The sequence below is a fragment of the Sus scrofa genome, chromosome 7 (genome assembly GCF_054392235.1).
Source record: "Sus scrofa isolate SSC_HxYL_T2T_F1_AM1 chromosome 7, Sscrofa_HxYL_maternal_Yorkshire_Landrace_v2.0, whole genome shotgun sequence".
NCBI lineage: Eukaryota > Metazoa > Chordata > Mammalia > Artiodactyla > Suidae > Sus > Sus scrofa.
The window spans coordinates 19,022,796-19,043,004 of NC_139389.1; the positions used below are offsets into that span (position 1 = coordinate 19,022,796).

General features: G+C 41.6%; 1 long non-coding RNA gene across 1 annotated transcript in view; it reads right to left on the bottom strand.

Annotated features, from left to right (window-relative positions):
- Nucleotides 1-20,150, bottom strand: part of LOC106504343 (uncharacterized) — a 796,860-nt gene extending 776,710 nt beyond the window's left edge. The window contains exon 1 of the long non-coding RNA XR_014809723.1: nucleotides 19,524-20,150. This is a non-coding gene — a long non-coding RNA (uncharacterized LOC106504343). The remainder of the gene's footprint in view (nucleotides 1-19,523) is intronic.
- Nucleotides 20,151-20,209: the final 59 nt, after the last annotated feature.

A 20,209-nucleotide genomic window follows, 5' to 3' on the forward strand; every position in this document is an offset into this window, starting at 1 on the left:
TCAGCAGCAGCAGAGGGAGAAGCTGGCATCCCACTAGATGGCTCAGGAGCTTAAAGGGGCAACTTTCCCCAGGTGGCGTGAAGGGGACTTGGTTGCTGATCGTCAAAACAGCAGCGGGTGTGCTCTCGGCCCAGGCGTAGGGCTCCCTCCTCCACGTGGGTGAGCAGATGCGGGCTTGTGGCGGATGGCTGCTGGGAAGAGGCAGGGATCGTGGCCTGTGGCCACAGCTGACACCTCCTGTGGTGGTTTTAATGGTCTCTCAGCTCTGCTCTAAGGGTATGTGGCAACACTGCAAGCTACCAACTTGCCTGACTAAACTACAGGTGGACAACTTGTCTTTGTCTTTTGTCATTTCTTTCCCTTTCTTCGGGAAGCCTGTTCTTAAGGAGAAGCTCTTGCCAGATGAAAAGTTTAATGCATCCCTTATAATCAGCTTGCTGACCCTCACTGGGCAACTTTCACCTTTGGCAACCATAAAGGAAAGTACAGTATAATAGCTTTGGTGAGAAGAGGGGAAAATATTTTAATGGAAAATTTGATGGTCAGCAAATAACACCAAGGAAGCCTTAGTGAACAGCGAGTACCCAAAGAGCCCTGTAACAGCAGCCATAAGGTATACTCAGAACATCACCTCTGGCTATTACAGTCCTTTTTGTCCCCTTTGCACATCGAACAATAAACTAAAGAGCAACAGACTTATGAGAGGGCTGATTACTTTAAAACACGCACATTTTATTTTAAGAGGAATAAATTCTTTTGGTCTTTTAGCACCACACAGTTCAGAAGAGAAGGAGCTTGGCAATTAGTATGCTGCCTGCATGCTCAGAAAATCTCACACAGCCAGATACACCCTGGAATTCATCTTGGTGATTTTATTAAGTCTCACTCAGCTCTAAATTACTGATTCTGAGCTCAAAAATGGCACCACAGGGGGCTGAAAGAGGTCATTTGGATTCCCAACATTTCCACATCCTCCTGAGTCATCTGGTCAGCACATCATTGCTGAGGAAATTAGGCAAGGATCTAACCATGTCTCAAAGCCATCACTTCTCCCCAGCCCACTGAAACCCCCTAACTCTGACCCCCGTCTTCTCCAGGAGGTCCTTCCACATCCAGTCTCAGGCCTTTCCAACTTCCACATAGCAACAAAGAGTGATCCTTTTAAAGAACAAATCTGAGTATATGATTGCTCTTTTTAAACCACAGCATCGCTTCCTATTGCTCTTGAGATGCCAAACAAACCCCTTAATATGACTTTAGAAGGCCTGACATTATTTGGCCTCTGCTTTCATCACTACCTTTATCCCTCACCATGTCCCCACCACAGCCACCATGTCCCCAGCCCCACGCTCCAGCAACATTAAATTTCAGGTCCTAGACCCCCTCTTCTCATCCGTTTCTGGACCTTCTTATCTGCTGTGCCCTCAGGCTAAAATAATAATGCTCTTGCATCAATGCATAATTCTGACTTGGTCATTCAGGTTGTATAGAACTCCCTCTGGGAAGCTTCTCCTGATCCCCAGGCCTGAGTGAAGTACTCAACAGCACTGGCCAGCACCTGCCCCTTATCACATATTCATTTTCAATATGCTCTGACTGCTTGTCTAGCAGTCACAGCCATACCGACTAAATTCTGCAAAGCCAGGCATAGGGTTTGTCTGGTTCACAGATACATTTCCAGCACATGGTATAAAGCCTGCACCTGGCACATGTAAAATAAATGTCGACTGAGTATATAAAAGAAAACAAGCTTTGAGTTAGCATAATGCACTGTGTATGCATTATCCCAAGTAAATTAAAGAAAGATAATAACACTTGCATAAAACCTTAACTTTTTTTCTGATTTTGTGTGTGACCGTGTGTGCAAATCTCTGAGCCTCTCACAAGTGTTAGATTAGGGGGTTGACAGGCAAGAGTTAGTTTGCAACATCAGGAACAACTCAGATAAAGTGTGAAACTAGCCCCCATACACAGAGGCAAGGAGAAATGGAAGGAAGAGGTAGGCCATTCCAGATTAGTAGGTGGCAGGTATAAAAAGCACGGAGGCTTGTCTGGGTAGCTGTAAAACCAGTAGGTGTCCACTCTACCCCCACAAGAATCTTCAAAGTTAATACAGAGCCCTTAGCTGAGTTCAGTCACACATTCAATACGGATGTTGACTCAGTCAACACATGACTTACCAAGGCCGTGTCCTTGAAAATAGCTTCCACTGTGGGAACAGTGGACAGAAGGTACATTTCAAGGATGGGGGGAGGGGTGCGGAGCCTCTGATCACCCAGCTCCAGCCACATCCTCTCTACAGCTTCCTTCAAGAGTAAGCCATGTGGAGTTCCCCTCGTGGCGCAGTGGTTAACGAATCCAACTAGGAACCATGAGGTTGCAGGTTCGGTCCCTGCCCTTGCTCAGTGGGTTAAGGATCCGGCGTTGCCATGAGCTGCGGTGTAGGTTGCAGACGCGGCTCGGATCCCACATTGCTGTGGCTCTGGCGTAGGCCGGTGGCTACAGCTTCGATTCAACCCCTAGCCTGCGAACCTCCATATGCCGCGGGCGTGGCCCAAGAAATAGCAAAAAAAAAAAAAAAAAGAGTAAGCCATGAAAGTTGGGAGATCTGCACCTTGCTTGAAGTCCTTGTGCAAGGTCTCCTAGAACCTGTGCTGTCTAGTCTGCCTAAGATGTCCCCCACTACATGGGCCACCCATTATTGCACATAGGAAGAAAAATCTGACTTCTAGCAAAAAGCCTCGAGGGGTTCTTTCACACAACATTTAGAGAGCAAAAGAAGTCACTGTGCAATCAGTGATTACCTTCCAAGAATTTTTAGGTTGTCAATTGCTTTCCATTTTCTTCAAATACTTAGAAGAAAAAAATTCACATTTTGGACAATTTCATTTGTCAACTTCATTTTTTAAATGGGAATATATTAAGGTGAGAGGGGAAAAAAAGCCTAAAAATCAAAGAAAGAACCATTTTTAGGACACTATATAGCATCAGTCAAAGGAAAAACACATTTATAACACAGGGAACTACAGTCAATATCCAGTAATAAACCATTACGGAAAAGAATATGAAAAATATATATATGTACATGTATAACTGAATTGTTTTGATGTATAGCAGAAACTAACATGACATTATAAATCAGCTATACTTCAAATTTTTTTTTAAAAAAAAAAGGGAAAATAGAGAGGAGCCCAGCTGAGGTAAAAGAGGGAAGCTGGCCAATAAGAGAGCCCAACTCATCTGCTTCTCTGCTTTCTTGACCTTGTTACTGCTGAATAGATCTTGACTCAAAAAAGTGCCACCCACACCCAGCAGCTGCTAAGAAGCCCTGACTAATTGCCTAATAGTCAAAGAGAAGGAATGAGAGAGGATGAAAGAGAGAGAGGAAAACCCACAGCCAGTCTTTCCTAATTTACCTCCAAGGGAACCAATGCAGTTGTAAATGTTTGAAAAGCAAAGTACACAGGAGCTAAGCTATACCCTGGGCAATGATTCCTCATTCACTGGACTTTCAGGGAGTGAATAAGATTATGAATTTGAGCATAGTATGAACTCAAATACTGTTTGAAATTTAATTTCAGAAATGTTCATGTAAGCAACAAGCAAAGAGAACAGATGCTGATTCTTGGCAGGAATTCTACAAGTTGAGGCAAGGTCCCATCTTGATAACCCATTAAGATAAAAATGACAATAATGTTTCTTTAGCCTATCAGAATTTATAAAGTACTGCACATATATTCCCTCATTTAATTTAATAATATCATCAATTTCTTGAGGATGAGACTGTCATCCTCATGCTGTGACAAGGAAATCTTCTGACAGAGTCAATGAATAAGACACGTCAACTTGAGAAAGGAAGAGATCAAATCTGATCAATTCCTCCACGGGATCCCAAGCTCTTATCACAATACGACACAAAATAAGTTGAGGCAGACTCTCAAAAATTTATTTGATGAGTGAGTGAGTGAAAGTGAACACATCTGCCTACCACTTTTTTTTTCTTTTTATTTTTAGGGCCACACCCGTGGCATATGGAAGTTCCCAAGCTAGGGGTGGAATCACCTGCCGGCCTACGCCACAGCCACAGCTATGTCTAAAACCTATACCACAGCTCACAGCAACACTGGATCCTTAACCCACTGAGTGGGGCTGGAGATCAAACCTGAATCCACCAGGTTCTTTACCACTGAGCCACAACAGGAACTCCAGGCCTACCATTTATAGACAGAACCTCTTTCTGCAAATGACTCAGGTCCTTGGACCCTTTAATCAATAAAAATTAAGCAGAGTCCAGAAGAGGAATTCAAGCAAGGCTTTACTGGGACTCACACTGCAACACAATGGAGCAAAAACAAGAAACACGTGCCCTTGCTCGCTATCCTAGGATGGTAGGCTGGTTCCTTTAATGGGGTGATGGTGGGGGCAGATGGGTAGATGGGGCAGGAGGGGTGGCTTAGATGGTGTGCTGACCCCCTTGATGTTGCTATGTTCAGAGATCATGGAGATGGAGAGTACTCAGCTTTTGCTCCCTGCACCTGAGAAGCATAAGTTGGTTTTTGGCCTTTTTTGTATCATGTTATTCATAATTTGCCCCAACTGCGCATCCATGCAATTATTTTTAGCCTTTATAGTTTCTTTGTATTCTGTTGCTTGAGAAGACATTTTTCTATGTCTAAGTGCTCCAGTAAAGGGTCCTCGGTCACAGCTTATGTCATTTCCACTCAATTCCGCCTCTGCCAGGTTGTAGTCAGGCAGGAGGTAAGCAACATGAGACAAGAAGGTCTCAAGAACACAAACCAGAATGCTCAGCAGCCTCATCCCTACCTCCTATAGCAGCAAGAGCCAAACTCTCTGGGGCAGAAGCAATGGCATCTAGTTCTGAGCGCCTCTGCAGCACAGACTTACCAATGCCAGAAGATGCCAGCAGAGCAGTCTTGGGGGCTCTGCAATTTCTGAGATTTCCAGCTCCCTCATACTCCCTGATGTCTCTTGCATCAAAATGTGGTACAGCCCTGCAGACACCAGACTTCATGTCTCTGCTCTGCCCCTCACTACCTTCATGGACTAAGCAAACCATGTAACTTCTCTGAGCCTACTCGCTCATTTGTAATGGAGAGATACTAACAGGTGCTACCCAGCAGGTATATGAAGGTCCTGCATAACATAGGTAGTTCAACATCTGATACATGGCAAATACTCAATAGTTTACTATTTGTTGCTAATTATGACATGATAGGAAAAACATTAAAAGTATGGCCACGGAAAACCTGCACGGAACACCTGCATCAAGCAAAGGTGTATGTGTACAAATATGTGTGGGCGTGCATGTATATATGTGTGTGTGTGTGCGTGCATGTTTAAGGAGACTAGGGAGTCTGCGTTCTGGGCAGAGGTGGTTTAGTGTTTTGATAACAGGGAAAAGGCTATTTCAAAGAAGCTCTCTGAAGAGTGAGGTTCTCAAACTGTGTTACTGCCCTTTTGAAAAACCATTAAGACAATTCCCAGGCCCAGACTAAAGGTTGGAGTCGCCCCAGGCATCTATCCCCCTACCTGAGCGGCCTCTCTAACATCCTTTCACGCACATGGGGGCCATTGGGGCTCCTGTAAGAAGGAGGCAATCTAATTGGAAGCTTGCTGTTCCATCATTCAGCCCCCCAAGCAGGGATGTTTCGCTAGCTGATTATTGCGAAGAATGAAAGTGATGCCACAATTTGCTGTGCTTTTGTGACAATCACATTTGTTAATCAAGAGTCTCCATTCCAACATCGTTCCAAAGTGTTAGTCCTTCAAATTGGAGATGGCTTCTTTAGTTATGTTGCTCAGAGTCTATAAACACCGGGGAAATGAGAAGAAATAGCTTTTCTGTTTTCACGCTCATCTCCCACCTGACAGTCTTCACATTCCCATTGTTAAAGGAGCAGCGCCAATCAAAGAGACTCAGCTGCATTTTTCCCACTGGCAATGTTGCCTGCCGTGATACTCTAAGCAGCCTGCACCAGAGAGGCGGAGCCTGGGCTGGGCGTCTTTCTCAATAACACCCTCTAAAACAAGATCTTACGAAACGTCATTGAGTGGTAGTGACAACAAAGAGGAAGGAAAGACGTTCCAGAACAATTAAGTGTCTCCCCAACTCCACACTACCCGGTGCTCCAAAATTGAGCATTTCCCCAGCAAATCTGTCTGTGCTTTCTGCTTCATTCCAAAAAAGGGAAAGAGCAGCTGCAGTGTAGCCCTTACCAGCCTACCAGAATTCTGGTGAGCTCGCCTGGGAACAGCCCGCACTGACTGGTGAAGGCTGCCCATCCCCTGCCAGAGATGAAGGGACAGTGGGCCACTGGTCAATTTTAAAGGCATCAGACTCCCTGGGACTCAGATACATAGTAATGCAGAAAGCCATGGGGTTTTGGGGGGTGGTGAGGAGGGAGGAAGAGTTGGCTCAGAGTATTGCTAAGAGAAAAGGAAACCTGGATAACCTCCCCTAGTGGTCTCTTCATGAGCCGTCTGCTAACCACGAGTCTCCAAGTACTATTCCTAAAAGGCCGACAGAGAAGTTTCTATTTTGCTCTACCAATGTATGTACATCATTGCCCTAAAATATATATATATATATATGCATAGCACAGGCCTGGCCCTTGAAGAACTCACAAGCTAGTATTACAAGGTCCATCTGCTTACCTGTTGCTCACCTGGTTCAGGCTGGGTTCCAAAAGCCAGGCTGTGGGCAACATCCAGTGACAAAGAAGTGACTGGTCTATACTCTCAGGGCACATGGAATACTGGGGACTAGGAGCACACAGAGGGGCTTCCCAGGGCTGTGCCTACCAAAGGAATCAGCTTCTTTGGGCCTAGGTTCCCTGAGGCTGGAATTGGAATCGGCACAGATTTTGGTCTGCTTACTACTTGGATGATTTTAATTCTGTTTTCTATCCCAAAGACTATAAAATCCCTATACAGATGTCAGAGGCTTAAGACCTGACTGGTTTCCAAAATGAGCCTCACTCAAGCCTATGGAGGGGACATCAGCTCCCAGCCCAGTCCTCAAGCCACATCTCCTTGGAAGTAAGGTTACTCAGCCAAAGAGAACTGTATAAAGTAATGGACATACTGGCAATATAGGAATAAAAATATATGTGTTCCTCCAATTCTTTACCAAAACTGAGTATCACCTTTAAAATTTTTCACTTTGATGGGTATCTTAATTATGCTACAGCCATAAAATGGAATAGTATATAGCCATTAAAAATCAGATTTTCAAAAAACAATTCAGAATACAATACTGTTACAGTTTGAATTGTGTTCCAGAAAAAAAGATATGTAGAAGTTCTAACCCCCCAGTACTTATGAATGTGATCTTGTTTAGAAATAAGGTCATTGGAGACGTAATCAAGTTAAGATCAGGACAATTAAGCGGGTTCCAATACTAAAGGACTGGTGTCTTTTTAAGAAGATGAAAATACCAGTAAAGACAGAGAACCACAGGAGTTCCCGTCGTGGCTCAGTGGTTAACGAACCCGACTGGGGACCATGAGGTTGCAGGTTCGATCCCTGGCCTTGCTCAAGTGGGTTAAAGATCCGGCGTTGCCGTGAGCTGTGGTGTAGGTTGCAGACGCGGCTCGGATCCCGCGTTGCTGTGGCTCTGGCTTAGGCCAGCGGCTGCAGCTCCAATTAGACCCCTAGCCTGGGAACCTTCATATGCCGCAGGTGCAGCCCTAGAAAAGGCAAAAAGACAAAAAAAAAAAAAAAAAAAAAAAGACAGAGACCCACAGGGAGAACGTTTTATGATGACAGAGGCAGAGATTGGAGTGACATAGGGCAAGACAAGGAAAGCCAAGGATTGCCAGCCATCACTAGAAACCAGGAAAAGCCAAGGAAGAATTCTATCCAGAGTCACAGAGGGCTCGTGGCCTTGCTGACTCTTTGATTTTGGACTTATAGCCTATAAAACTATAAGAATACATTTCTATTGTTTATCTACCCCAGTATGGGACACTTGGTTTCAGCAGACCTAGTAAACTGATATGCTCACCATAAACTGTTAAATGAAAAAAATAGAAGACACACTTTTATTTGCTACCTAGTATTTTTTTAACCATATTTTTACTGGCCCTCTTAGTTTCTTATGTGAACTATCTGTTCACACACTTCCAGGAAAGGTAATTCTTGAGGTTGAGAATTAGTCAGCATTATAACCCAGGGGTCTGGATGCTCTAGGCCTGACCCCTTTGAGTCTCCTTTGCTCTACTCAGCATGGGAACTCAATGATCTGACGGTTCAAAATATCCCTTCCATTGCCCCTTAGTTCCCTTCCAAGAGTTGGCCTGGCCACTGACTTGAGCTTCCTCTTTAGCACAGAACAGATTTAATGCAAGATTATTTAGCTTAAATTACTTCCAATGTTTCAAACATATTTCCTATTCCAGGACCACAGAATTAGTACAACTACAATCGCTCAAGATCATGAAACATTGCATAAATTGCCTGATGCATTTTTCCAGATTAACGCTTCACCAATAATAAGCACAATCATTGTACTATGGTCTGTCCCTTACTTTAAATCCAACTAGGCTTTCTCTCATTCAGCAAACACACTGCTATCTACATAATTTAGGGTGCTTTGTTAAGATTCAGTACCTGGCTCCCTTCCACCCCTGCAGAGGGTCATCCATTGCTTTGGAAGTGTCATATGGATGTTTTACGCAGTTTTCCTTAGCTCTGATCTTACAGGACAAGGTAGAGTTTGCATCATTAATTCCTTAAAATCTTCCTACACAATCTGCATAAACATTTTATAGACACTGTTGTTTAATAAGTGCTTTCAAATTGAGTTACACTAATCTCAAGTGGAAGGATAGCAGAAGGAAGAGGGCTAATGGGCGGAAAGGACAAATACTAAAAAAGAAGACTTAGAAAGGAAAATATTAGTGCAAGGAAGGAAATAATTAGAACTGAGGATAAAGAACAAATTTTAAAATGTTAAAGAGCATAAAATCTTAGGTCTAGAAAGGGTGAATCTTAGATTTAGATGGACTTCTAGAGGCCACCACTTAAGGATAAAACAGGAGTCTAATATTATCCCTAATGCCAAGGTTCTAGACATCATACAGCAATAGTACTTTGACTCATATTTGACTAGGCAACTGTAAGACTATATAAATACCACCCCGTAAAGATGTGGCCCTTATGGCATATTCTGAGCTATCTGGAAAAAGGTGGAACGGTAGTTACAGCAGCTGAAATAATTTCTCAGTACTGGGTAAATTAGGTTGATAGAATTTCAAAGCATAAAAGAAATCACAATACTCTTCCCTCATTATTTGAAAAATACAGTATTCAACTTCTGAGCCTGTGAAATCAGAGGACCCTGTCTGGATTGTATTGTGTATCCATATTCATTTTTTCAGACAAGCCAAGCTAACAGCACTGTTTCTAACTTGTGCAAATCACACTGCTCTTCAAGTAGGCTGCTTCTCCACTGAAGAAACATTGCTCCAAAGTCTCATTTCTCCATTATGGTCTTGGTGGTCATGTGGGCATCACAATAGTGATACATAACTCACCTGCACTGTTGTTATTACATCAGGTTCAAGTGGACCTTGGGCGATAGATGACTAATGACACCTCCTCCTCCTTCAGTGTGGATAAATGAATCAGATGCCGCACCAGAAAGCGGTGCAACTAGAAGAAGACTATGAATCAGGAGGTGTGGGTCTTGGTTAAAGTTTCATCTCTAGCTAGTGATGAACTCTTGCAAAAGTCTCTCTAGGCACCATGATGACCTCCTTTTTAAAATGTGTCCCCATTAAACTTTTAACATTTTAACTCTCAATTGGTCCTCCGAAATCTAATTGAATTGCTACTTATTGTGAAATAGATTTTATATTTTCATTATCTGAATATTTTAGAGAACAAAGTACCTAGCACAGGTATTTGGACACCTGCTGGAAAAAAACCTAGCTTATCCTTTTTTGTCTCCATGACAGCAAAGTGAAACAGAGGAAGCCTTGGCACTGATTCCTCTGTAGCTTAGAGAAACTACTTTATATGGGATCTGTCATTTAGAGGAAATAAATTGGCATGGGGGAGGGGGCTTGTGCATGCAATACAGCAATGCTGGAACCAAGATGTTAAGAAAAAGAAGCTATCATCCATACTTAGTCATTTTACATTATAAAATTATGTTTCAAATTCAAAATATACATGAGACTATCAGGTTATATTATTAGACCAACTCAGAATGGAAAAAATCGTTAATCACTTACTTCCCAACAGGCAGGGACATCATCAAGTTTCTTGAGCTACTCCATTAATCTTGTAAAGTAGTATAAGATGTTAATATTAGCACTGATGGTATTTATATTTGCCATGATAAAAAACAGGGCAGTTGCCCACCTTTAATCCAGAGAACTTAAAACTTCAGAAGGCAGCTATCATTATGATTGCCAAGCATTTATTAAGCATGTATTAGGAACGAGAATTATAAAAATTTGAGACGTTTCACATCTAATCGGAGGAGGTGGTATATACTCAGAAGAAAAAAAAAAATGTGTGTGTGTGGGAGAACCCAGAAGTAAAAACGTATAGATTTCTAGAGCTGTTAAGTGTCCACTGTGAGCACATCACAGTTTCATCTCTGAATCTCCTCCCTGTAGTCACAAGTTAAAAAAATCTCACTTATGTTTCAAGATCCAGGTCATTGACCATACTTTTCTCAAAGGCTTCCCAGATCTATCTCATGCACATATCAGAAGTAATTTCTCAGCTCTTTTAACTCCAATGGCAGCTTATCTATTACTTCTTTCCTAAGGTACCTTCTACTTTGTATCACAATTATTTCTGTACATGTCTTATTTCCAGGGCCAGATTAGATTAGAAAGCTTTGGGAGGCAGACTCTTATGTACCTATGAATCTCATTCATAACCTAGCACAGAGCACTGACTGTAACTGGTAATACGTACATGAGGATTGAATCATACATTACAGCCTGCTCATTTGACAGTTGGAGGAAGTATGAAGAACTAGATAAACCATTAAATATCTTGTCCAGGGTCACACTATCAGGCTAATGTTCAACTAGGAAGCTCCATGACCTTACAGGATGCCATAATAATAAAACACATCTACGCCAGTTCAAAAATAGCTACCAATCCCAAGTAGCCTCCTGCTGTCCCAGCTATACTGGGCTATCCCTTGAAATCCTCTGGATCCCTCATCCAGCAACTACAAAAGTGACAAGCAGCAGAGCAAGGGACTTCCAAGACTTTGCTAGTTTTGCTGCTGACATCCATCTTGATTATTCCATGCTCCATGCTGAAGTGGACTCCACACAAAAACTGCTCAAACTGATCAATGAATTCAGCAAAGTAGCAGGATACAAGATGAACATTCAGAAATCGGTAGCACCTGCTGAGAAAAAACCTAGCATTTCTGTATACTAACAATGAAATATTAGAAAAGGAATACAAAAATACCTTTTTAAAATCATACCCCCAAAAAATTAAATACCTAGGAATAAACCTGACCAGGGAGGGGAAAACACTTATATGCTGAGAACTATAAAACATTAATCAAGGAAATTAAAGAGGATTCAAAGAAATGGAAAGATATTCCATGCTCCTGGGTTGGAAAAAATTTGTAAAAATGGCCATACTACCCAAAGAAATCTACAGATTCAGTGCAATCCCTATCAAATTACCCATGACATTTTTCACAGAACTAGAATAAACAATCCAAACATTTATACAGAACCATAAAGGACCCAGAACTGCCAAAGCAATCCTGAGAAACAAAAACCAAGCAGGAGGCATAACTCTCCCAGACTTCAGGCAATATTACAAAGCCACAGTCATCAAGAAAGTGTGGTACTGGTACCAAAACAGACAAACAGACCAATGGAACAGAACAGAGAAGCCAGAAATAAACCCAGACACCTATGGTCAATTAATCTTCAACAAAGGAGGCAAGAATATAAAATGGTGGAGTTCCCCTCGTGGCACCATGGTTAACGAATCTGACTAGGAACCATGAGGTTGCAGGTTCAATCCCTGGCCTTGCTCAGTGGGTTAAGGATCTGGCGTTGGTGTTGCTGTGAGCTGTAGTGTAGGAAAAAAAAAAAATATATATATATATATATATACATATATATATATATATATAAAATGGGAAAAAGACAGTCTTTTCAGTAAGTGCTGCTGGGAAAACTGGACAGCTGCATGTAAATCAATGAAACTGGAACACACCCTCACACCATGCACAAAAATAAACTCAAAATGGCTTAAAGACTTAAATGTAAGACATGACACCATCAAACTCCTAGAAGGGAACACAGGCAAAATATTTTCTGACATCAACCATACAAATGTTCTCTTAGATCAGACTCCCAAAGCAACAGAAATAAATGCAAAAATAAACCAATGGGACCTGATCAAACTGACAAGCTTTTGCACAGCAAAGGAAAACGCACACACACACACAAAAAAAAGACAACCTAAGGAATGGGAGAAAATAGTTTTAAACAATGCAACTGACAAGGGCTCATCTCTAGAATATACAAGCAAATTATACAACTCAACAGGAAAAAAAAAATTGAAAAAAGGGCAAAAGACCTGAATAGATATTTCTCCAAAGACAATATACAGATGGCCAACAAGCACATGAAAAAATGCTCAACATCACTGATTATTAGAGAAGTGCAAATCAAACCTACCAGGAGATACCACTTCACACCTGTCAGAATGGCCATCATTAACAAGTCAACAAATAACAAATACTGGAGAGGGTGGAGAGAAAAGGGAACCCTCCTACACTGTTGGTGGAAATGTAAATTGGTACAACCACTATGGAAAACAGTGTGGAGGCACCTCAGAAAACTAAATATAGAACGACCTTATGACCCAGCAATCCCACTCTTGGGCATATACCCAGAAAAAAACTTTCCTTGAAAAAGACACATGCACCCGCATGTTCACTGCAGCACTATTCACAATAGCCAAGACATGGAAACAACCCAAATGTCCATCAACAGATCAATGGATTAAGAAGATGTGGTATATATACACAATGGACTACTACTCAGCCATAGAAAAGAACAAAATAATGCCATTTGCAGCAACAAGGATGGAACTAGAGACTCTCATACTGAGTGACCTAAGCCAGAAAGAGAAAGACAAATACCATATGACATCACTTATATCTGGAATCTAATATCCAGCACAAATGAACCTTTCCACAGAAAAGAAACTCAAGGACTTGGAGAACAGACTTGTGGTTGCCAAGGGAGAGGTGGAGGGAGTGGGAGGGACTGGGAGTCTGGGATTAATAGATGCAAACTATTGCATTTGGAGTGGATAAGCAATGAGATCCTGCTGTAGAGCACAGGGAACTATACCTAGTCACTTATGATGGACCATGAAGGAGGATAATGTGAGAAAAAGAATGTATACATATGTGTAACTGGGTCACTCTGCTGTGCAGCAGAAATTGACAGAACACCATAAACCAACTATAATGGGAAAAAATTTTTAAATATTTTAAAAAACAGTTGAACCAGACCTCAATGTTGAAAAATAAGGAGGAGTTGAATGATCAGAATTGTGGAAGGTCACACAATGTCTTGGGAGCAGATCTTAGTGTGATATATTTTCTGTTAGCTATATATTTTGCAGAGCCTAATGTAAAATAAAAATGCAGAGCCTCTTGTCCAAAAAGGAGGAAAAAGTCTTTTTTTCTGTGATCTCTCTCCCAACTGGTCACATGTGCTTTACTTGCTCTTTAATGCTGTGCTCCCTTGAGCATAAGATATTCGCAGGCAGAGCAAGTACACACCTCATATGAATTCAGCACACCAACTATGTACATCTGACCTCAGTCCTCCCAATGTCCCCACCAAGCTCAGGGCAGAGACAGCTGGGTGAGTGAGTGGGACTCTGTCCTAGGAAGGTGGGGAAGCAGCAAGAGATGGGACCACACATAAATCAAGGCTCCAAATGCCTGGCATACACTCCATTTTCCCATCAAACTTCAATGACAAAACACAAATTAAACTATAAAATTATTAACATCAAGATGATAACTGCATAGCATAACCCCCAGTGTGGGACCAGCTTTTAAGCACAGAGCCCCATGTAACTGCACTAGTTGCATGTCCATGAAAGTGGAGCTGGACATGTCCAGAAGGCGGGGAACAAAAGGGTTAGGCGGGAGTATGGGATCATTGTAGGGGAGGAGTAGGATGGCAGGGGGTGTAATCTGTAGGGACAGCCACAAGCCATGCAGTGCAGCACACAGGTTAATTTCTATGTCCTGCAAATCAGTTATTTTGGAGACCCAAATAAAATTAAGCAATAATGATGTTTTGTCTACTCTTTTAAGTTTCTCCCCTTGACTAGCTTTTCAAAAACACTAAAAATGGAGTCAAGAAGTAGAAGAGAGGAAGAAGAGAACAGAAAGAATATTTAAAGAAACGATAGCTGAGGAGTTCCCACTGTGATGGGATTGGGGGCTTCTTGGAAGTGCTGAGACATAGGTTCAATCCCCAGCCCAGCACAGTGGGTTAAAGATTTGGTGTTGCCCTGGCTGCAGCTTAGGTTGCAACCATGACTTGGATCTGACCCTGGCCAAGGAACTCCATATGCCACCGGGCGACCAAAAAAGAAAAGAAAGAAACAATAGCTGAGAAATTCCCAAATCTGGGAAGAGATTTGGATACCCAAGTTCATGAAGCTCAAAAGTTACCAAATAAAATCAACCTAAAGAGATCCTCTCCATGATACATAAACTATCAAAAATCAAAAACAAAGAGAGAATCTTAAAAGCAGCAAAAGAAAAAAAGCTTCTAACTTACAAGGGAAGCCCCATAAGGCTATCAAGAAATTATTCAGCAGAAATCTTACGGAACAGGAGAGATGGGATAATAAACACAAACTGTTGAAAAGAAGAAACTGCCAATCAAGAATACTTTTCCTGGCAAAGTTGTCCTTCAGGAATGAAGGTGAGAGAAAAACATTCCCAGACAAACAAAAGCTAGGAGACTGTATCAACATTAGGCCTAACTAGAAGAAATCCTAAAGGAATTCTTCAAATTGAAATGAAAAGGACACTAATTAGTAACATGAAAACATATGAAAATATAAAACGCACTGGTAAAGTTAAGTATTCAGAATACCATAATGATGTAGTATAGCAGAGTGTTAGCCACTTGACTAAGTGGGGAAAGAGGAGAAAGAGCACATAAGAGGAGGGGAGGAAAGAGAATAAATCTGCGTGTGTAATCAGACTCAAGTTATCAGCATCTTATTCACTGCAGTATCTATAAATGTTTTACACAATCACAAAGCAAAAACCCTAGTAGAGTCACAAAAATAGATGGGAATCAAAGCATAACACTATGGAAAAGCATCAGTTCACAAAGGAAGGCAGGATGAAAGGAAGAAGGAAATTCAAAACAGCCAGAAAACAATTAATGAGATGGCATTAGTAAGTCCTCACCTTTCAATAATTACTCTAGATGTAAACAGATTCAATTGTTCAAAAGACATCAAGAGGCTGGATGTATTCCAAAACAAGATCCAACTCTATGCTGCCTAGAAGAGACTCCCTTCAGCTTTAAGGACACACACAGCTTAAAGTAACAGGATGGTATCAGATACTCTATACAAGTGGAAACCAGCAGCAAGCAGGAGCAGCTATACTTTTATTAGATTAAACAGATGTTAAGTCAAAACTGTAACAAGAGACAAAGAAGGGATCAAAAAAGAAGGATTAAAAAAGATATAATAATCTTAAATATATATGGACCCAACATCAGCACACCTAAATATTTTAAGCAAAAGCTAACAGATCTGAAGGGAGTACAGACAATACTGTAACAGTAGGGGATTTCAAAACCCAACTTTCAGCAATGGACAAATTATCCAGACAAAAAAAAAAATCAGTAAGGAAACAGTGGACCTGGGACCAGGGAGGGAGGAAGGAAGAAAGGGCATCCAAACTGGAAAGGAAGAAGTAAACCTGTCTCTGCCTCAGGATGATAAGGTCTTATATAAAATCCTAAAGACACCACACATGCACACACACACAAATGTTAGCACTAATTAGTTAATTCAGTAAAATTATAAGATAAAAATTAACATATAAAAGTTAGTTGTTTTCCTACACCTCTCATTTTATTGCACTTCACAGACATTACATTTTTCACAAATGGAAGGCTTGGGGCCACCCTGCATCAAGAAAGTCTATCAGCACCATTTTTCCAACAGCATTAGCTCACTTTGTGTCTGTGTGTCACATTTTGGTAATTTCTGCAATATTCCAAATTTTTCATTATGACTATATTTGTTACCAATGATTTTTGTCTTTAGTGCTACAATTAGCTGAAAGCCCAGATGACGGTTAGAATTTTTTTTAGCAATAAAACTTTTTTAAATTAGAGTATATGCATTGTTATACATAATGTCATTGTACACTTAATACATTATATCATGATATAAACTTGTATATGTACTGGGAAACAAAAAAATTCTTAAGATTCTCTTTATTGTAATATTCACTTTGTTGCGGTAGGCTGGAACTAAACCCGCAGTATCTCCAAGGTGTGACTGTACACCAACAATGAAATATCTGAAAGAGAAAAAGAACTTCCTCCAGTCACTGCTCCACCCAGTCAAGGCTAATTGCTGCTGTCACTCCTGCCCATTCCACCCTCTGTCCACACTCATCTGCAAAGCCAAAATTTCCTGCAAAGAGGGATGCTGAGCCTCAGAAATGCCCAAATGGAACTTCTCAGCCTGGGATTTCAGAAAATATGAAATTAGATCTTGATCATTGGGAACCTGGCATCATCATGAAGCAGAAAAAAGCAGACAGACATCTGTTCGGTGCAGGAACACAGAGAGCATACTAATCACAAGCCACTGCCTGGTACAGAACACTGCGGCCTTGGCTTGGCGGGCTCACGGCCAGGCAGGCAGAGGCTGACCAGACTGCAGTCATCCTAAGAGCAATGCAGGCCTCCACTAGAGGGTCCAAGTGGCTCAAGGCTCTGCCTCTCATCAGGGAATAAACGAATTATACTGAGCCCCTTCTCTATCCTCCTCTTAGAGACCCTAAATTCCAGGAACAAATCTGAGAACTGAGCTTGCAAGCTGAATCTTGTGCTTTTTTTTTTTTTCTCCTAGGCCTGTCAGAATACTCTTTCCTCTCCTCCTTTTATCCAAATCTTATCCACCTGTCAAGGTTCATCTCCAAATGTAATCATTCATTTACTAACCTATTCCTTTACCATAAATGAGTACTTAATTTTTACAAAGTGATGTACTAGTCATTGTGTAGATTCCATAGTAAAATGTTGGTAAATCCTCCCTTCATAATGTTTACAAATCTAATGAGGGAGAGGATGGATGGATGGATGGATGGATGGATAGATAGATAGATAATGCCAATACAAGGGAAAAGTAAAGTGGCAGTACAAGACAGATAAGAATAGATATATCATATGTGTGTATGTGCATATACATATTCAAAACAAAGAACAAAAAATTATATTCAAACATATCAAAAAAGGCTTTGTGGAAAAGATGCTGGTCCTGCTAGGACCAAATGACCAGCACTTAGAAACACAGATATAGGGGAAGAATCATTGGGAATCAGTGAAGTAAATAAAGGGAGCTAGAAAGTACAAGCTGTGTTTGAAGAACACCAAGTAAGTTCAGTGTGATGAGACAAGAACATGGGAAGGAATTGGGAAATATAAGGGCAGGTCACAGCATCCCTCTGGAAAACAACTCAGGAATCTACCTCTCCTGACCTCTCTTCTCTGTGACTTTCCAAAATGCTTCTGTTTGTATCTCACCCTCTGTGCTCTAAATGGCAGACACTCAATAAATGTGTACTGAATAATGAATTAATAAGACATTCACTGGCAAATGCTTCTAGGCAATATAACTCAGGGAAATTGTGCGGTATGTTCGAAGTGGAAACTCAGCTGCTTCAAAGCGATCGTCTCTATTCCCTAATGTTTGCAAAACTAATAAATAAAAACTATGGTTTGTAAAAGACAAAAGAATGGGGATAACAACATTTTAAGGGCATCCTGGGGTGTGTAAGTGGTATCTTACTTTATCTCACTAATTCAAGTTACTTCAGATAAAAAGAAAACCAAAGGCAGATGTGCTAGTGGAAAATGGAAGGCTGGTACTGTTCCCAGATTCCTGGGTAGGTATGCCCAGCCCTGTGTTACTTGGTCAGAAACGGTCACAGAAAGACCAAAGACGGCAGAGGTTAGAAATAGCTTTGGTAAATGAAGAGACACAGTTAATGGACAGTGCCTGGGAAACTTAGAAGGCTTGTGACTCCAAGACAAAAATGTTCATAGGCTCCCAAAATATTTAGCTAAATCATTATCAACATCATCGCATACCTGGCTAAAATGTACTGAGTATTTTCTATGTACCAGGCATTGTGATAAATGCTTTATAAATACAATTTCATTCAATTGTCATAACTATCAAGTGAGGTAGATGTTACTATAACCATTTTATAGATGGAGAAAATGGAGTACACAGCGTGAAGCAACTTGACCAGGTTAAATAGCAGGATGCTGTAGGGCCAGGGTTAAACCCAGGTCTGTCAGATTCCAAGCCCTATCTAGACTACCTCTTTGAATTAATGCATGACAGATTCTTCATGTGTGGTCGAAAGAGACCATCACACTTAGCGGACACCAACAAGGAAGTCAGCCATGCCCTTCCTGAAGACTAACCTCTGACAAATGGACGGCTCTGAGCCCCTGGATTTTTCCATGTGTGTTGGGGTTTGTTTTTTTGTTTTGTTTTTGTTTTTTGGGTTTTTTTTGGACAAGTATGGGAAAACACAGCAGCCATATCACAATCTAAGAATAAATAAATCTTCAACAGATCCACACACTAAAGATGAGGAAAAGTAAGCTAACAAGCAACATGTCAAAACTCCTGAAAGATACACTTGCATACTTGCATGATGACTGAGAAGGGAGAAAGAAGTAAGTGGCACCTACAGGCTTAACTCATATTGAAACTGAGACAAGAGTGGTGAACCAGAGGACCGTGGAACACACTGCCATCCCTTAATTTTCCTGGAAACATTTGCTTAACATTTTCTTTGATGTATCCCCTGTTCAATAAAAACAGATTTGTTTCTTAGCGGTTTTTTGGGCAAACCTTAAAACCTTGCAGATTCCAGTCCACCTCTCCTATTTAGCAGCTGTGTGGCCCGTGACAAGTAATTGTGAGCCGGTATCACCATGGAGGCAAGTCACTTCTCTCTATACTTCAGCCTCCATCTGTACAACTGGAATAATAAAGAGCAACTCCCACACACAGAGCTGATGTGAGGATTTAATGACTTAATTTGCATATAATATACAGGTAAAACACTTAAAGCAAAGCCCTAGGACATAGGAAACACAGTAAATACTGTTATTATTTTATGTGTAGAATGGCTGTGCAAATATTAACTATTTTCATAGTCATTTGCATTAAATGCCACTTACCAGGGGTCTGCAGAAAGCCTCATGAAGCAGGGGCCGTTGCACTTATACGCCTACCTGCCCACACCTACACCCATTTTTCTGCAGTGTTTACAGGTAATTTTCAAGTATGTTCTTGCCTTCGTGAACTGGTGTTTCTCATGAATATCATCACCGCATTCATTTTCTTCATCATCCTTCCATCTCACCCATGTAAGTCTTAATGACCTTGTGGTCTGTCTGAGGCAAGGGGTGGCACTTAAAGCGCCCAATGCTGACAAAAACGGAAGGTTCTTTCAGTTGGACAGCACTCTGCCTGCCGAAGTTCCTCACCGTGAGTCCCATCAAGGACAAAAAAAAACAGGAGACGCCTCTACAAATGGGGCTGGTGGTGGTAGAAACACACAGTAGGTCTGCCTGCCTTTTCCATTTATCTAAAAAATGTGTATGGAACCTGCTATGGCCAGACATTCTGCTGGTCAGAAGAAAACAGTGCACAAGATAGAAGGCGGAGAAAGGGTCTGACCCCATGGAGCATCCACCGGGCCCTGTAACCAGCCTTCCGGAAGGCCAGCCACACCTTCCGTCTGGACCACCAGACCCAGGGGCGCAGGCAGAAAGCGGGGCTGGCCAGCCCGGCCCCGCCCACCTGGCGCACGTCCTCGCAGCGCCGACCCGGCCTCTTTGGCTGCAGCTGCGCCGGCCTCCGA